The 13,586-nt window shown below is 50.8% G+C and overlaps 1 long non-coding RNA gene across 2 annotated transcripts; it reads right to left on the reverse strand.

Annotated features, from left to right (window-relative positions):
- Positions 1-9,196: 9,196 nt before the first annotated feature.
- LOC123631645 lies at positions 9,197-12,806 on the reverse strand. Of its 2 annotated transcripts, none has more exons than XR_006733202.1 (3): positions 12,684-12,806; positions 11,418-11,567; positions 9,197-10,449 (listed from the first exon to the last, which is right to left on the reverse strand). It is a non-coding gene; the product is annotated as an uncharacterized LOC123631645 (long non-coding RNA). The 2 variants fall into 2 exon arrangements; XR_006733201.1 differs by lacking the exon at positions 12,684-12,806 and adding an exon at positions 12,035-12,505.
- Between the last annotated feature and the right edge of the window lie 780 nt (positions 12,807-13,586).

Below are 13,586 nucleotides of genomic sequence, written 5' to 3' on the forward strand. Positions count from 1 at the left end.
GGAGGAGTCCACAAAGGGGAGGACCCAAAAGAGAATTTTCACTCTGGCCAATCCTGCTCCTGGGCTATAGTGCCCTCTTCAGGTAGTATTAGGAACTGTCAGAGAAACACCAGAATCCTTAGGGCTCTGACCTCCTACTTTTCAATTCAAATTTGTATTGTGGTTTCCACAGATGACATATCATTCTTGCCCTATGGCTGTAAGTCAGTAAGGGAGGAATATTCCTTTTAAGCTGGTGAAATTGGCGCTACCAGACTAGTTCTTAAGCCCAAGGGATTCGGCTAACAAAGGACAGAGCTAGGGCCTGAACATGAGATTTAGGACTCATAACCCCAAAGCCTTGTCCACCTCTTCGCCTGATTTGTTGCCTAAGGTTCAGACATCCCATAATTGAGTAACTGGCTCTTCCCCCACCTCCCACCACCCCAGGATGCAGGGCCACGACCTTATTCCTCAACTTCTCTTCAGACTTCTTACTGCTTTCAGTTTTGTTTTTTTTTAAATAGTAGTTATCGAATTTGAACTATATGGCTACTCTGGGATGGATGTGATGGGCAAGTATGTTAGGAACATTTAAAACAGAAATCATTTATTCCACATTTATGGGATGCCTACTGTGTGCCAAGTCTTTGCACTGAATGCTAGGAAACATGAAATGATACTCATAGCCCAGTGTCCTCTAAGAGTGGGCAGTCTCCCGGGGGCAAAAAGACAGAAGCACATTAATTTAGACGCAGTCAACTTGGTATATGACTGAATGCTAAGATGTGCAATGCTGAGAGGCCCAGGAAGGCAAGAGCCACAGTAGTTAAGGCCCAGAGTCCCTGCTGACAGCCATGGATACGCAAGGAGGGTGTTGCCAGATTTCAGAGGCTCTTCAAGTTCAGGTCAGGAGTGTGAACTTTCTTCTGTGCTATTATTATTATTATAATTAACATCACATACATGAGCTGCTGTGATTCTCACTGTAACTCCATGAAGCAGGACAGCAAGAGGTATTATCCCCATTGGTCAGATGGGGAACTAAGTTCTGCCAGGAAGTAACCAAGCCAGCTCTTCTGACTTTTCTGGCAGGGACAGGAGCCAGCACAGCCCTGTCCTGAGTCAGGGGGTTACACAATTGTTCAACAGGGATGCCTTCTGTTTGTAGAGAGCTTTGCGATTTACAAGGTGCTTTCCCAGGCACGCTATCATTTGCTCTCCTAACCCTGTAAGGCAGGACGGTAGAAGATCCCTGTTTTGCAGAGGAGGAAACTGAGGCCCAGAGAGATTATGGGCCTTGCCTAGGTCATGAGACACTGAGAGAAAGATCAGGACCAGAAGCCAGGCTCTCTGAAGAGAGTCTCTCTTCTATCGGAAGCACAAGATCACCAAGGAGAGGAGAGGGGACAGAGTGGACAAAATAGCTGTGATCAGCAAAGCATTAGACCTGTCCATCTCCCGCTGCCAACTCCTTCCCACTCCATCCCCTGCCTTGGGCTCCCACTTCCCACTGGGTAGGCAGAAGGTGCCTACCACCCTCCCATCCCCCCCCAGTCCCCTGCACCAGGGGCCAAGTCAGCCCCAGCTCTCCATCGTAACTCCAGCCTCTCACCCTTGGGTACTCTCTGGCTGGAATCCTGTCCTTGGGCCAGAGCATGACATCAGGCTGACCACATGCACCTGTCTGGCCCTGGCTCACAGGGTGCCTAGGATTCTACTAGAACTGCTCAGTCTACTGCCTCCCCACAGCAGGGGATTGTTGTGGGAGTTGAGTTAGCTAAATGGGGTCTTTTTTTTTCTTTTCTTTTTTTGAGTCAGGGTCTTGCTCTGACATCCAGGCTGGAGTGCAGTGATGTGATCATAGCCCACTGTAACCTCGGACTCCTGGGCTCAAGCAAACCTCCCACCTCAGCCTTCCGAGTAGTTGATGCTACAAATGTGCACCACCACACCCAGCTAAATTTTTAATTTTTTTGTAGAGATGGGGGTCTCGCTATGTTGCCCAGACTGGTCTCAAACTCCTGGCCTCAAGCGATCCTCCCACCTCAGCCTCCCAAAGTGCTGGGATTACAGGCACGAGCCACCATACCTGGCTTAAATGGGGTCTTTTAGACATTGGAATCTAAGCTGATTGTTAATTAAATCATTTCAAGCTGGTCAAGGCTAACTCCACTAAAGTTCCATCATAAAACTGTGGTGTTTAATCTACCAAAGGTGTTAAAAAACAAAACAAAACTATGGTTTTATGAAAGATTGTTGGCAACAGAAAAACAGACAACAGTATGGTCTCCCAACTTATGGGAGTCATGCCCAAATGTCTCTAAACTCCCTTCTTGATTTTTAAAAATTGATTGTTAAAAATCAATTGTGCCCTCCACACAGATTTCTGATTTAAAAAAAAACCTTGGCTGTGCTGATTTAGTCTCCGCCCCTGCGCCCCCCTTGCCACCAAAATCTTACAGATGAAGGAACTAAGGCTCAGAGAAGGTGAGCCAAATGCCTAAGGACACACAGTGAAGCCTCCAGTTCTCTGGAGTGATGTCCGGGCTTTCCCACCTCCCGGAATCTCTCAGGCCTGTTCCTGCCGAGCCCGGTGGTCCTCCCCACCTTCCTGTCCTGCCTTGAGCTCCCCACCCCATGTGCAGGCAGAGTGGAAGCAGTGGCCATCCAGCTCTGTGGTGCCAAAGGGAGGTCAGCAAAAGCAGCCAGCAGAGGACTTATTGCCCAACCTAAGGGGCTGTGACCAATCCTCTTCTGTGGCTCTTCCCTGGTTAACCATTTCCTGCCCTGTCTCGATGACTCTGCTAACCTGGCATGGAGGGAGGGTGGAGGAGTGTTTGGGGTGGGCGTCCTTTATAGCCCCAGCTTTGGCAGAACCGGCAGAGGGCTTTCTGTCCTGGGGGTGAGCCCTGCACGGGCCCCATTCATGTTCCCTGGTGTGGTTCTTCAGCCTCATTTGGGCAGAAGCAGTCCCAGGGACTGCAGAGAGGCTTTCTGACCTTCCTCCTAGACATCTGGTGCCAGTGCCGGAGAATGGCTGGCCCAGGCCTCTCTGTCACTTGTCCCTGGCATCTCTGTCACTTGTCAAGGGCAAAGGTCAGGCACCCTAGCATGTTCTGCATATTCGTGCAGAGCACCTCCCTAATGTGGAGGTGTCAGGGGGCTGCCAAGATGAAGGGAAAGAAACTAAAAGTTTCTAGGAACACCTGGGTGTGGTGACCTACAGGAAATCTGGACTCCGGCTAGCTCAGCACACTGCCCGGCCCCAACCCTCCAGCCTAGGTACAGCTCCTCGTGCCGTGGGAGTCAACAGGTTTTCTCACAGGCAGCAAAATTGCCCTTTCAGCTGAAATCTTATGTAGAATTGCCATTTATAAAACTGATAAAAGCAGGGCTGCTAGGGCTGGGTGGGACCCCCACCTCCACATTCATTTGAATGTCCTCAAGACCCCCTGAGGGGCACCTCTGCAGAGCTGTGGGACTCAGAACACAGCGCGGGAACAGTGGGTTTCGTCTGGGCTTTGGAGTAGGCACCGTGTTCTTACGGGGAGCAACTGACTTCTTTCTCTGGAGTTCCGTCTCCACAGATGTAAAATGAAAACAGTCATGTTTGCAATGAAGTGGACGTGAGATTCAGTTAGGTCACCTGGAAGAACCGCTGTTTCCGGCTCCTGCAGAGCTGATCTGCTTACGGCCCCACCCGCCGCCTCGACATTAGCACCCCTCAGGACCAGCGCTGTCTCCAGTCTCCACGACCTCCTCGCCCAGCACCCTGGGTTCCATCAGCCCCTCTGGGATCCATACTCCACCTGGTTGCCCGCTGGAGTGGCCTTTTGAAAATGCAAGTAGGATCAAGTCCCTGCCATTGCTTAAAATCTTTTGGTGGTTCCTCAAAGCTATGGCATTCAAGGTCCTTCAAGACAGGGGCCAGCCTCCTCCTGGTGTTACATCTATGCGCGCGCGCACACACACACACACACACACACACACACACATCATATTATCATTCCTGCCGTTCTCCAAAAACGTCATGCTCCCTCAAAGCTTGCAACATTCCCTCGGCCTGGAAGGTTCCTTCTCAACCGCTTTGCCATCTTTGTCCTTTAGGAAGTTCTTCAGGTGTCACCTCCTGCAGAAAGCCTTCCCTAACCAGTTCCCTGCCCTTCCTCTCACAGCGACCTGGGTCAGGTACTCCCTACCAAAGCACCCTGTGGTGACTGCCTGGTCACTTGTCTGTCTGCCCACCAGGGGAACACGGGTTAGAGTGACATTTTGCAAATGTCAAGTGTGGCTAAAGGAGGGCTGGGCTGGGCGGTGAGGAGGGGCTGGCATCAGCCAGGCAGGCAGGTGGATGGGCTGTGGCAGGACTGGCGTGGTGCTCACCTGAGGTGGGCACGGCTGTGGCCTCCGTGCCCCAGGGCTGCTCTATCCACCTCCCACCTCACAGATGAAACAGAGGCCACTAAATTCGCATGGCCACCGGCTCTGCACAGCCCCCCATTACAGAGCCCTCCCCACCTGGTCCTCTGTGTTCTCGACTCTTCCACCCACTTCTCAGAAGCCCTTTTCTCATGTCTCTGGCTGTTGGACCCGTCCCATCAGCATTTACATGGGCTCAGATTTCTCCTATCTCTAAACGTCCCTCTAGTTTGCCCTGATTTCTGCACCTGCTCCCCAAGTCTCCTCTCCTTTACAGCCAATTAGTTCTAAAACCTTGTTGCCAACTCCCACTGGGATCTCTCTTTTTTTGGAGACAGAGTCTCGCTCTGTTGCCCAGGCTAGAGTGCTGTGGCGTCAGCCCAGCTCACAGCAACCTCAAACTCCTGGGCTCAAGCAATCCTCCTGCCTCAGCCTCCCGAGTAGCTGGGACTATAGGCATGCGCCACCATGCCTGGCTAATTTTTTCTATATATATATTTTAGCTGTCCAAATCATTTCTTTCTATTTTTTAGTAGAGACGGGGTCTTGCTCTTGCTCAGGCTGGTCTCGAACTCCTGACCTCAAGCGATCCTCCCGCCTCGGCCTCCCAGAGTGCTAGGATTACAGGAGTGAGCCACCGCGCCCGGCCCCACTGGGATCTCTTTCCTTAACTTCCATTCCCTCCTCAACCCCTCCTGTCAGGCCCCTCAAGTGGCTCTCACTAAGTCTCTGATGACATCCCAGATCTGTTGTCCAGGAGCTCACGGGATGCATGAGTATGCAGAACACACACAAATCCCCACGCTCTCCCTCCCAGAGGTGCCCACTGCTCCCAGCTTGAGATGTGTCCTTCTACTCCCAATTGCACACCTCTACCTAAATATATGTACACAAACACACACCTCTGTTCGGCAATTTTACGTAAATGGGATCATACTATACATTTTCCTCCTGTGATTCGCCTCTTTCACTTAATAATATGCCTAGGTGCTATTTCCACTGTCAGAATATAAGGATCTATCACTGTTCCTTTTCTGGGGGGCAGTGTCAGGAATAGACTTTAATAAACAGTATATTATCAAATAATACTTTTAAAAATTATTTTCAAATTGTGGTAAAATATACATAACAGAAAATTTACCATCTTAACTATTATTACGTGTGCAGTTCAGTAGCACTGTACTGTATATTCACATTGGTTTTGTTTTTTTATTCTTTCCACGGCACATCTCCAGGGAGGTATTCACATTGTTATATAACCGTCACCACCATCCATCTCCAGAACTCTTTTATCTTGCAAAACTGGAACTCTGCACCCATTAAACACTAATGCTCCATCACCCTTTTTCCTGCCCCTGGCACCCACTGTTTGACTTTCTGCCTCTGTGATTTTGATTGCTCTAGGTACCTGACATAAGTGGCATCATACAGAGTTTGTCCTTTTGTGACTGCCTTGTTTCACTTAGCATAATGTCCTCCATGTTGTAGCATGTGTCAGAATGCCCTTCCTTTGTAAGGCTGAATAATATTCCACTGTGTGTATGTACCACATTGTGTTTATCCATCCTCTGTTGATGGACTCTTGGGCTGCTTCTACCTTTTGGCTGTCATGAATGATGCCGCTGTGATCGTGGGTGTACAAATATCTGTCCAAGATCCTGCTTTCAATTCTTTTGAGTATATATTGATACACAGAAGTAGAATTGCTGAATCATATGGTAATTTTATCTTTAATTCTTTGAGGACACCATTCCATTTAATGTCTGCATAGTAATATTTCTTTTCTTTTTTTTTTGTCTTTTTTTTTTCAGAGACAGGGTCTTACTCTGACACGCAGGCTGGAATCCAGTGGTGCAATTATAACTCACTGTAACTTTGAACTCCTGGGCTCAAGTGAACCCCCCGCCTCAGCCTCTCAAGTACCTGAGACTATAGGCATGTGCCACTGTGCCAAGCTAATTTTAAAATTTTTTGTAGAGATGGGATCTTGCTATATTGTCCAGGCTGGTCTCGAAATCCTGGCTTCAAGAGATCCTCCTGCCTTGGCCTCCCAAAGTGCTGAGATTACAGTCACAAGCCACTTTGCCTGGCCTATAATAATATTTCTTAATATGATCCAATCACACATCTACTGATAAATATTAACCACGATGATTTTTTTCCTATTGTAAGCAATCCTACAATTAACATCTTTAAGGTATATCCATATTTGGGCAAATGTGCATGTATTTCTATAGGAAGAGTCCTAGAAAGGAAATGTTAGGTCAAAGATATGCACATCTGCCAGTTTAACAGTCATTGTCAAATGCCTTCTATGGAGTTTCCACCACAGTCTTATCATCACTGCGTTTACCTGCATCCTGTCCAACACTCCACACTATCAATCTTTTAAATTTTTGTCACTGTGACAGTCGCAGTTTTGATCAGCATTTCCCTCATTACTGGTGAAGCAGAACACCTTTTCAAATGTTTACTGGCTGTATTTTTCCCTCTGTGACTTGTCCTTTTCGCCTCTTTGCCAATGGCATTTCCAGTCCTTCCTCTATTTGACCTTGCAGTTGGCTTTGCCACTGTTGCCAGCTATAGAATTTTAAGTTTGAAATGATTTTCCGTTGGAATTCTGTAGACAATGTTCTGTCCACTGCCTTTTAGAATCCATGGTTGCTATTGAAAAGTCCGATGCCATGCTGATTCCTGATCCTTAGTATGTGACCTGTTTTTTCCTGCCAGAAAGTGTTTCAGATCTTCTCTTCACTCCTGATATCCTGAAAATTCATGATGTGCCTTCCAGGAGTCTCTTTGCATTCGTCATATTAGATGTCTTTTAATCTAGAGACTTGTGTATTTCAGTTCTGGGATATTTTCTTGTGTGTTTTTCTTTTTTAAAAATAATTTTCTTTTCCTTTGTTCTCTCTTTTTAAACTCTTCGAGTTTGATGTTAAGACTTCCTGGACTGAGCCTCTGACTTTCTCTTTTCTTTCTCTCTTTCAGTTCCTTTGATTTCGATTTATAACTCTTCTCTGGGATTTTAAATTTCCACTCTCATAGTTTTAACTTTCTAGAGCTTTCTCATATTTTCTGATTGTCCATTTCTCATGGCATCCTTAGAAGGGTGCCAAGCGAGGAGGGCCTGGGGTGTATAAACGTGGCCTGGGCTTCTCACTGTCCCTTACCGTCTCCCCTGAGAGTTGCTTCTGGGGTCCCTCATGGCTCCTCCAGTCTGGACTCTGATGCTGCTGGTGGGGACTGCCTGGGGCCAGGGCCCCATGCCTGCCCCTGTCTGGTAAGCTGGGCTCAGGGGGTCATGGGTAACAATAAACCTGGGGTGATCGGGATAAAGCTGGAGGGGCCAGCAGGCTTGAGACAAAAGACAGGCCTCAGCGGGTGGGACGGGAAGGGGTTGACTGCACAGCCCCAGAGCCTGCGGTTGAGGAGTGGGTTCTGGGAGCAGATCAGAGCTGAAATTTGAGGAGAAACGAAACGGAGGAGGTGTAGGATAAAGGAGACAGGTCTGTGGCTGGAGGGGACAGAGAAGGGGGGCCCTTGGAAAATGGACAGAACCCAGGGTGGACTCAGCTGATAAGAGAGACCTCAACCAGCCTGAGCAAGAGCAAGACCCCGTCTCTACTAAAAATAGAAAGAAATTATCTGGAAACTAAAATATATATATAGAAAAAATTAGCTGGGCATGGTGGCGCATGCTTGTAGTCCCAGCTACTGGGGAGGCTGAGGCAGTAGGATCACTTAAGCCCAGGAGTTTGAGGTTGCTGTGAGCTAGGCTGACGCCACGGCACTCACTCTAGCCGGGCAACAGAGCGAGACTCTGTCTCAAAAAAAAAAGAGAGACCTCAAGTAGGAGGCAGCAAGAAATGGATGGCCTGGTGTCCTGGAGCTTGTTTGGGGGGATTTGAACCAGTAGAATTTGAACCAAAAAAAAAAAAGGAGCTATAGAGCTGTTCTCTGTGGGCCACATGACCTGGGGAGGGGCAGTGACTTCGCTGCGGCATTTGTGAGGTTAGGAGAGGCGGGGCCATCTCTTTGCTACCATTTACATAGATGTTCAGTTGTGTAGAGCCGGGGAAGCGCCACCCCACCACCCACCTGGCAACCTATGGGGGAAAAACTTGGGCTATAGTGAAAAAAGATGAAGGGAGCCCCCCAGAGTGTAAACACAGGGAACTGCTTCCTCCTCCTGTGATATTCACTAGCTCACAGCATCTAGGGGTCGGGGTAGAGGGAACTGGTGGGGGTGTGAGCACCTCAAGGCAGGGATTTGTTAGGAGACAGGTAAGAACTTCAGGTGAGGAGGCTGTAGGTGACCTTTCTGAAAACCTTAAAAAAGACAAGTAAGATCTGTTCACTGCGTAAACATTGATATAATATAGACACAAAGAAAGGAACAGCCATGCTTAAGCGACCACTCAGCTCACAATCACTGAGCCTTGTAATTCTTGGTAATGACAAGGGTTATATTTTTGCTTTCTCCAAACCACTCCCAAGGAGACAGATGCCTCCGGACTGGAAACAGGTCATTGGCAGCTCCAGGGACAGCAGTGAGTTGGAACCCAGGAGGGCTCAGATCTCCTCTTCCTCCTCCAAATCTGTGTCCTGGCACCAGAATGCCAGTCCCTAGCCCAGGGGTGGCTACTGGAGTGGCCTCAGGGCAGGGCCATGCAAACAACAAAACAGGCTGCCCAGACAAAGCCTGTGTGTCCAACTGAATCCAGCCACCCCCCTCGTTTATGACCCCTGACCTTGTCATTCTGCCCACCCCGCCCACCCCCCATCCCTGAATTTCTCCTAAAGGAGTTTCTCTCTCAAATCTCTGTTCTGGACCCCAAATCTTAGTGGCAGCCTTCTCTAAGCTCAGCAATCCTGCCAACTTCCATCTCCCAGTTCGGCTCTGTGGCCTGCCCTCTGCCCTCTCCCCTCTCCGAATCCTCACAGCGGCCCTTTCTTCCTAGACCTCCTCAGCCGGTGTGATTTTGAGGATGAGTCCAAACCCCTCTGTGACTGGTCCCAGGTGTCTGCAGATGATGGGGACTGGATTCGAGCCAGCGGGCCCTCCATCATTGGCACCACTGGGCCCCCTGGGGGATACCCCAATGGAGGTGAGGGGACCAAGGGGAGCCTGAAGTTTGGGGAGCAGAGTGGGCAGGGAGGCCACTGGGAGGGGGGCACGTGCAGGTCTGGAAGCAGAAGACAGTGGGAAGTGACGTCAGGCTCTGAGAAGGGAAGGGGGGGTGTGGGGCCAGCACTTGGGATGGCAGGGCCTCACAGCCCGGGCCCTGCTTCCCCCAGAGGGCAACTACCTGCACATGGTATCGAGCACCTTCCGCCGGGGCGGAGTGGCCCGCCTGCTCAGCCCTTACCTATGGGTGCAAGGGCCCCTCTGTGTGCGCTTCGTCTACCACATGTTCGGGCTGTCGCGGGGCGCCCAGCTCCGACTGCTGCTGCTGTCGAGTGCACAGGGCAAGCGCCCCAGTGTGCTCTGGAAACACAGGCACACCCAGAGCCCCTCTTGGACGCCCACCGCTGTCACTATACCCGCGGGGCTTTCTCTGCCCACCCAGGTGAGGCCAAGGGCAGATCCTGGGGCCCTGGTGGGAATCTGGGTGTTGGGAGCCTGGGGAGCTGTGGCGAGGAAGGGGCATGCGGGCCAGAGCATCTCAAGTGGGGAAGGGAACCCGGAGCCAGTGGCAAAGGCACAGGAGGCCTGGCCAAGAGGCTCACAGGACTGAGGACCCCCTTGTTGCCCTCCCACAGCTGATGTTTGAGGGAATGAGGGGCAACACTGCCTACCTGGACATTGCCCTGGACGCCCTCTCTATCCACCGGGGCTCCTGCAGTCGGGGTGAGTCCTTGCCCCTCCTCCTGTCCCTGGTCCTGCACAACTGCCCAGGGTGCAGGAGCAGCTCAGGGACCAGGACCATGGTGGTCCCCAGAGTTGAGGCTGCTTGTGTCCTTCTGCAGCCACTCTTCCATACCTTTGATCCCTGAAGCAGCCACACCTAAAGAAAGCCACTCCCACTTCTCCACTTGACCAGCCTTAAAAAAATAAATAAATAAAAATAAAAAGAAAGGTTCTCTTTCAGCACAGAGTTGGAGTGATGCCTGTTCTAGAGTCACCAACCATCCCCATTTGCCCCGGGCTGTCCCTATTTTAGCACTGAATATCCCCCATCTTGGGAAGCCCTCAGTTCCAGGTAAACCTGAACCCTGAGTCACCCTAGCTGTCACCCACCCCCATCCCAATCTATCCAGAATTAGTCCTCTAAGCTGATGTTAGAGATTTCAGGGGAGCAAATTCAAGGGAAAGAAAATTCCAGAAGCTGGGTAAAAGGAATTGACACTACTGAGCACAGGGACTGGACTAGATAATCCACACATACATGACTTAACTTACAACCTGATGAGGTGGGCACTCCACTATTATTCCCAATTTATAGATGAGGAAACTGAGGCTTGGGCAGGTTAAGTGACCTGTGCCAGGAACACAGCCAGTGGGGCCACACCTGGCCCGAAAGCCCACCATGGTACACAGTGAAACCCACAATTCTGACTCTAGACTGAGGCATCTTTTTCTGAGCTGCCTCCTGTCAGAGAAAGTTACGTCCTCCCTTCCTTTCTTTCCCTACAGTCTGCATGATGCAGAGGTGCAGCTTTGACACTCCAAATGATCTCTGTGGCTGGAGCTGGGTCCCAACTGCCTCTGGAGCCAAGTGGATCCAGAGGAAGGGACAATCGGGGAAGCCAGGCGTGGGGCCCGACGATGACTTCTCTAGCCCCGGCAGTGAGTACCAGCCATGCTTCCATCCTTTGACTTTCTGGGCTCCAGTGACCTCCATAAACCCTCCAGTAACTGCACTGGGACACTCTGGAGTGAACCTCCACAGCCTCAAGCCTCTATAAGCTCAAGTTTCATGGAAGGAAGCAAACTCTAAGCACCCAGCCAGGTTCCCCAAACCCCACCTCACAACCTCTACCAAGCAGACCCAACACAGTCTGCTCCTTACCTCCTTTCCTGGGTACCTTTCATGCTCCATTCATTCATTCAAGAAATACTTAGGGATCACCTATGATGTACCAGGCGCTGTCCTAGGCACTTGAGATACATCAGTGTACAAAACAGACAGCAGTAGTGGGTGGTGAGGGAGAGACAGTTACTGAAACAAAGAAGAAATCATACAGTTATAAGGTGAGCAGTGCTATTAGAAAAAATAAAAAGTTGAACAAGGGAGGGGGACTGGAAGTGCAAGAGTAGGGGATGGGTTGTCAGTTGTCAGTAGGGTAGGTCTCATTCAGGTCACATCTGGGCACAAACTTGAAGGAGGTGAGAGAGTGAGGCAGGAAAAGATTGGGGTGGGAAAGAACATTCCAGGCAGAAGGGCCAGCCCGTGCAAAGGCTCCGAGGCAGCAGTGGGCCTGCTGGAGACGGAGGGGCTCTAGGTACAGCAAGGCACCACGTGGCTGGGATGAAGAGGATGCGCTCAGACCGGTCATAGGAGGGGCAGCTCATGCGGAGCCTTGAAGGCCATTGTCAGGACTACGGCTTTCATCCTATGTGAATGGGAGCCTTTGCAGGACTTTGACCAAAGGAGTGACTCGATCTGACTTATTTTAAAAGGATCACCTGGTTTTTGTGTCGAGAATCCACTTAGGGGTCCCGGCAAGGGGAGATGCAGGGGGGCCATTTAGGAGGCTTTTGGGATAATCCAGGTGACTTTCTCTTCTTTCCACCCACGGCTATCCCTAGCTTCTCTATGCCACCTCCCTGTGCCCTCGGCTGGGCTCTTCTTTCTACTGTTCACTTCTTCCTTTTCTCTCTCACACAGCATTCACTCAACGTCCACACAACCCACTTCCAGCCCTCACTGAGCCAAGCATTGGGGGTCAAACAGAGAGGACCTTCCACCCTCATTTCCTTTCTGAGTTTATACCTCTTCTTTTTCCCTTCATATTTCTGCTCAGTCCCTTTCCTCCCTTCCACCTTATCATGTCCACATTTTCTACATTCTTTCCCATCTTTCCCTGGCCCTCGCCCACTGGCGTCCTCCGCCGAGCTCTCCGCTGCTGCCCGGGCTTCGCCTTCTAGAAAGGCTGCGAAGCCGCACCCCACCCGCCCCGCACCCACAGCACTCAGCACCGCCCCCTGCCCAGCAGTGTCAGTAAATGTTGTTTTTAATTTTTTTCTCTCCCTTCCGTTTTCTTTCTTTCTTTTTTTTTTTTTCCTCCATCTTCAAAATCACTTTTTTCTGCAGTTTTGTTCCAGGAATACATACTCTCTTTTGACCTTTCAGAAATCATTTCCATTCTTTCCTCCGCAGTGTGCTGGAAGTTTTCTTTTCTTTCTTTCTTTATTATTATTTTTTTTTTATAGAGATGGGGGGGGGGGGTCTCGCTCTTGCTCAGGCTGGTCTCGAACTCCTGACCTCGAGCGATCCACCCCGCCTCGGCCTCCCAGAGCTAGGATTACAGGCGTGAGCCACCGCGCCCGGCCAAATCCCTTCCGTTTTCCATCTTGATCACTTCCTTATGTCTCTTCATCTCTCCCTTCTTCCTCTCCCATTTCTCCTGTGACTCCTTGCTTTCTCTTTCCCCCTTTCCCCGCTTCCTTTCCTTCTCCTCCCCTCTTCCTTCCGCGTTTCCTTTCTTCTCTCCTCTCTCCCTCCCTTCCAGCCCTTCTCGGCCCCCCGCGCCCACCACCCTCGCCCGGGAGCGCGCTCGCGGGGCCGGAGCCGGGGACGTCGGGCGCACGAGTGCGCGCGCGTGCGCGCTCCCTAAGCTTCGGCGGCCTTGTGTATCTTCCCCGGCTACCAGTTGCGTCACGGAGCGAGGTCCAAGTTGATTGGCTTCCGGAGCTGCGGAAGGGCGGGGGTGGGGAGCTGCCCGCTCGGTTGTGTGAGCCCCGCAGTCTCTCACCAGTTTGTGTTAAAGCTATGCACGGTGCGTCAGGAAAAGAAAGAGGCTATGACTCTAGGAGACTTAAAGAGTTAGCGGCCAAAGGACAAAGTTTTCTGGCTGCTGCTTCTGAGAAGATACCCCCCGTTTCCTTTGGTGGCGCCAAGTCCTCACCCAGCCCAAGCATTTCTGGGAAAGTTGAAGGCCACAGCCAGTAGTGACACAGGTGTAGGCCCACCTCAGCGCTGCCTGATTCTAGGCTGCGGTTGGGGCTTCCCCGAGGC

The sequence above is a fragment of the Lemur catta genome, chromosome 2 (genome assembly GCF_020740605.2).
Source record: "Lemur catta isolate mLemCat1 chromosome 2, mLemCat1.pri, whole genome shotgun sequence".
Lineage (NCBI taxonomy): Eukaryota > Metazoa > Chordata > Mammalia > Primates > Lemuridae > Lemur > Lemur catta.